The sequence below is a fragment of the Varanus komodoensis genome, unplaced genomic scaffold, assembly GCF_004798865.1.
Source record: "Varanus komodoensis strain SLA01 unplaced genomic scaffold, ASM479886v1 scaffold177, whole genome shotgun sequence".
Lineage (NCBI taxonomy): Eukaryota > Metazoa > Chordata > Lepidosauria > Squamata > Varanidae > Varanus > Varanus komodoensis.
The window spans coordinates 82,881-89,036 of NW_025335520.1; positions in this window are offsets into that span (position 1 = coordinate 82,881).

Here is a 6,156-nt window from a genome sequence, read left to right on the forward strand (position 1 = left end):
TGTTCATTGGATTAATAAAAGGGAGTATAATTTTAAATAATGGTTCAGACCTTGACTACCTCATTTCCAGATAAAAATACAGAACCTCCATTTTGGGTACGTTTACCAGGCAAGAGTTGCCTCATACTTAAAATGAAGAAGTTAAATGGAAAACTCACTTTAGCATCAGATGGAACTCAGAATATGATCGTGAAAATAAAGGGGTGAGGCTGCAGTTAATGGTCCCAGTCCCTCTCTCACAGAGGGAGGGAGGGAGTTTAATAGCGTTCTACAGGATAAAATAAATTGGCTCCAATCTAACTGAACACAGCAAATGGTAATTCATATCGGGATCATTTTATTCTCATTGTTATCACTCAGTACAGCCCATGATTTTCTCCCATGCTTACACAGGTGTGATTCCAAAACAAACAAGCCCACTGGTTCGGGAGACATTGTCCCTAGTTTACACAACACAGCTGGGCTCATTGGGCCTTTTACTCACAGTGGGTCAAGGTGTGTGACAGGTGACATTTCGAATATGCAACACCTGACTGGGGTTTGCTATGTCACAAACACTCAACCAGTATGGATTACTTCAGATTGTCACCCCAACACACAGAGACATGTCCCATGTCTGTAGGTTGCAATTCACTTTGCCTTGGTTACAATTAAAGTATGTAATTCTGTATTACTATTGTCTGAGTTTTTCTACAAACCCTCACCACTGGACATCCTTGGAATTACAGGAGTAAACGCAACTTTCTCTGAGTATGTTCAAACTTGAAACAAATACTATAAACATAATTGTAAGTATTTTAAATATTCTAGGCATGGGTAATGTGCTACACCACACAATCTAATGTAATGCAAAGTCTAGTGCACTTGTTAACCCCATTGGGTTGCATCCAGATATATCTGCATGCAGTTAGACTGCAAGAATCAAACCTTCCTGCTGCCTTCTCCCCACAGTATTAAAGTATTATGTTTTAAAGAGCCTATCATACCTCTTTAAAACATAATACTGGAATATGGGGCCTTACTGAGGGGGATCTCCTAAATCGGATATGAAAACGTCCTAAACACTCCACCATTTAACTTTTTGGGGTGACCCCATCTGAAAAAGAGAAAAAAAAACTCTCTACACAATCCTATTGGATCATAGCTTTCTTAATTTATAAGTTATCTACACATTAGTACAGAGGAAGTAAGCACAACTGGATTTCCTCCCATATAAGCAGGCATAGGGCTACAGTGTAAATCCTCCCCAATTTAAAATCAGTTAATGGCGGCAGATGCTGAGAAGATGGTTAATACTTGATTGCTTTTGAACTGAACCATAACAGTAGCATCAGATCATGAAACATCCAGCCATTTCAGGAATTAAACCCATTTCTTTTATAACAGGATGCTTTATTTAACTAGAAATGAAAGCTTCTAAAATTTGATTCATTATGAGCAAATTTTATATTTATTCCTTATGCTTCCGAGAATGGACAGTGCAAGCCATCTCTTTGAATGCAATTGTATCTCCATGACAGCAACTGGAGGAAAAGCTTTATACTTTTTGCCTAAAACAAAAGGCTCTCCATTTAATACACATTAAGAATACATTAGCAGAGCCATTAAATTCTTTTAAAAACAGGCAGATAACAAGGATGGAATTTCTAAGGCTGAAGGGGCAACATGACAATGCAGAGTTGTAACTGATTAAATTGTTAACTTCTGTAAATAAAATACATCTATAACCTCTTCATTTTCCTTTCTTCCTACACAGAAGATTTGGGGTTAATTCCTATAACCAGTAGGCATTTAGTGAACACTGGAACACAGATTGAAAATCACTGAGCTATTTGGCAGTGATAAGCTTGTGTTATATAAGTATACCACACATGGGTCTGAGGGTTCAAATTAAGATGGGAATTGGGTGAATATCTATCAAACATAAATCCAGATAAAGATACACAGCAAGGCTTCCAAGCAATCACATACAGGCTCTGGCTGCATCAATGGTCAAGTGAAGGCATTTAAAACACCTGCTCTTGTACACAGTGGGAACTTGGAATCGGCTCTTGAAAAGCAGGCTATTTTTTTACTATCTCAGGAAAAATGGCATTGACGCTATTTAAGACATTAAGATTTCCACCACTCATTCAATGAATTGTGGTGGTGATGTTAATTTATATCCTGCTATGTTGACACCAGGCACTGACCAAATCCAGACCTGCAAGTCTGCTGCGTCATGTAATAACCTAATAACCTCCAGATGTTTTTGACCACAACTCCCATAAGGCCCAACTAGAAGAGTGAATGGACTCTCATTTTAGGTAATAGCCAAACCTTTTCTCTCCAGCTGCATGGAAATATTGCTTGTACAGTTGTAGTCCTAAACATCTGGATGGAGCCAGATTGTCTACCAATGCACAGAGTATTATTATAGTTAGTTCCTTTTATTTAATTTCTATACCACTCCAATAGTCCTACAAGACTCTGAGTGGTTCACAGTCACAACAATATAAAAACAGATAATAAAACAGTTAAAACAGTATAATATAGCAATAATAGAAACACAACAAATGTAACAGCTGAGAGTATTAATCAAAGCATGGTGAATTTAAATCATTTTAAAAATTTGTTTTTTCTTTTAAAATAATTGCAATAAAAGTCAATTATTGAAATGTCTGGATAATAAAACCGTTTTTGCCTGGTGCCAGAAAGACTGTAATGAAGGTGCTAGGCAACCTGCTCCTGGGGGCTATTTCAACAGGGGGGTGCAATCACCAAAAAGGCCCCTCTTCTCATCTCCTTAGAGGATGGCTCTTTCAAAAGGGCCTCTGAAACCAATATAAGGGGTTGCATAGCTCTAACCCCTAAGTAAGGGATTGTCTATGTTAAGTTGCATATTCAAGATGAGCTTGAGTAGCACAGTAGATCAGAGACAAGTATCTGTTATGAAAGATTATACAGAAAAGTAAGTGCCAGTGAAAACAGCAAGGCTTCTGAGGAAACATGGTTTGAAGCAGGCCGTATTATGTGTTTGCCTGAAAGAAATACAGTCCAGCCAGTATGAGGCATTGTGCAACCTAATATTCCTACTTACATGTGCTTGTAAATATAATTAGCTGTCTGCTGGTAACTACTCAAAGGGTAGACAAAAACAACATTGGCAAAGCACATGTCTTCACACAAAGCTTGAGGCAAAACATCTGGAACTATCTGGGAATGACTTGGTGATTTCATGTGGGAAAACAGTGGTCAAGTGGGAGGAATGCTGCTTTCTCTGACCACTTTGTCTTGCACTCTGCCTCTGGATTTTTCACCCAGCTGAACTTATTTTTTATCAAACATCAGCTGGATTTAATAACTGGAAAAGAGAAAAGTTGAGTAGATGAAGGGTTCAGTACCTCCTATGTACCAATTTTCCCACCTAAAATCACTCTAGTTTCTTACTTTCTAGGTGTTTGGCAGGAATCCACGTTTAATGACAAGACTTCTGCCATCATGTGCAGTTCTGTTCTATGATGCATAGGGTTACAGCTTTTAAATTGCCATCACACTAACAGGTAAGGTCTTGGAAGTATCATAAACCCTCCTTAATACTTCTACTGGATTATTTCAAAGTATGGGTTAGATGTAAAACTGGTTTAGAAAAATAGTTCGTTATATGATCAGAACTGAATCAATGCCAATCGGAAGTAATCTTTCAAAAATCAAGTACTTTCAAGTCATATTGTTTTCAGTGGGTTAGTTCTTACTACAGGAAAATAATAGTAACTTTGGTTGGATTGTATACACTGTTATAGTAAATAGGTCCTGCCCATATACTGCTGGTGCATTAGTGAAAAACACTGATACCCTCTACTGGCCTACATGCATATAACGCTTAACGAAAGGAGCAGCCCTGTTCTGTGAGCTTGTATCAATGTACTGGATTCATTCGACCACTGGCCAATTTTTAATGAACTACCATGATACCAGCTTTTTACTGATATTCTTTGCAAAGCATCTTCCTCTGATCCAGCACAATCTTCTGATGTTTTACATTCATTTTTGAGCAGGAATATGGATTCGGGATCACTTCACACAATTTATGTTTTAATTGCTAAGCAATTCTCAGTACGCACTCTGTCTTTGTACATTTAAGAATGTAAAAGATAACAGATGAGAAATATTAATGCAGATAATATCAGCTCCAGGGATGAGAAGTATTAATTGTTGGACTGCAGTTCCCATCAACCCTCACCAATGTTTACATTAACTATGGTTGATGGGAGGTGCAGTCCAAGAACAGAAGAAAGAGCTCTGGAGGACCACACATTTCCCAACCTTTAGTTCAATGCGTGACTTGAAATGTAATTACTATACTGAAAATTGAATGTAAATAGACATGTTAAGACAAGGCTCAACTTTGCAATAATGAAAATATATTTCATTTTTTAAAACTTAAAGGCTTACATGAGAGTTAAATCCAATCACTAATATGATGTAGATTACTTAGACTTCTTTAGTATATTCAAATTACTGATATTTGCAGTGATACAAACTATCACTTCCTGCATTTTAAAAAAAAAATCAGGGCTTCAATTTGCAAGCGCATAGCTATTATGCATGTCTTATCTATTTATTTAATTCATCAAGTGACATTGGCTTATAACACATTTGCAACCCATGACCAAGCTAAAGATTCCACCTGTGGTATAAAATCAAGGTGGCGTCCCAAAACATTAATCTCATGCATGGCAGTAAATGCCACACACCAGCTGACAACAGACAGTATCTCATTGGTGGCTTTGAGTGACACTGACTCTTAGCCTAATCTACATCACAGGATTATGATGATGATAAAGTGAAGGATGGCTATGCAAGCCACCTTGGGATTTTTCGAAGAGGGAAAAACGTGTGACACACATAAACAGCTTTCAAGCAGCCACGTGGTGGGTAGGGCCTACATCAGCTTCTAAAAGCAACCTGGGATTGGAACTGTTGGTATGGAACTTGCTTTTTTATGTAGCAGAAACAAAGGGATGTACAAGTGCAGCTATATAGCCTGCTTTTGTCCTCCCAAAAGCATAACTGCTTTCTTTTCTGTGCCAGCGGTGGGCAGAGCTTCGCACAAGAAGGTACAGTGAATTTGTAAAAGACTGGGATCTACTTAGAGATCCCTTGGGTGATTTAACGTAGCCTACAAGCATTTCTAATTCCCAAGTGTTTAGCAATGGGAACCAAATGTCTCTTCCCCGTTACACTACTGAAATAAAAAGAATGGAGCTGGGGGCCTGAGAAAACTTCTGCTAGTTTATTTCCATACTAAAATACCTGGTGCCCTAGCTCTCCTGCTCGGAATAAATTCCAGGGCTCAGGATAACATGCATTTTGCACCAGGCTTCGTTTGGTGGCTCACCAGGTTCTCATTTAAAAAGTATTCTGAAAGACTAGGCCCTGACCACTCTTGCTCGATGTAGTATCGTTTCAATGTCATGCAATACATTTCAGCTACTACTAATATCCATTTTACCTAAGCACCCTGAACGTGTTTCTTGTCAGTTCTGATCACAAATGCAAGTCAGGAACAGGGATGGTTACACAGAAATCCCCAAGACCAGGATAGGGTCTTTCCACAGACCAGCATCATAGTCAAATGAGTGCTTGAGTGAAGTACAGCCGAGTAATCCCTCTAAAAGCGCTTAAATGTTATCATCTGCTATTTCAACTTTCAACAAAAGGAGCGAGGAATTCCAGCTCATCTGGCAAAACCCTGTGTACCTTCGAACTGCTGTGCCGGGCACCAGGTGTATAAGCATAGCCCATGCCAGGAGAAGCTGTGCCAGTTGAATTTTTACGTACTTCAAGAGCTCCATCAGGAAAACGTGGTGCCCTAAGAGGCTGCTTAATGAATAGCGTCAGCCTGCACCGGAGTGCTTCCTGATCTTTCTCTGCACTAAGAAAGCGGGCCAAAGCACATAAAACATTAACTCTGTCCAGCAGAGAAGCCTTTTTCTGTTCTTTAATTTTCTCTCTAGGTTAAGTGCAGGGCGCCTAATTCGGATTTCAAAAACACTAGTACTCGCACCCCACGAGCCTGATCTGAATCAGCGCCCCTACAGCTACTCCCAAGCAGCAAGAATAAAACGGAAAGCTAGATCCGCAGTCGAAGTAATGCATGTCTGACCAAGGGAA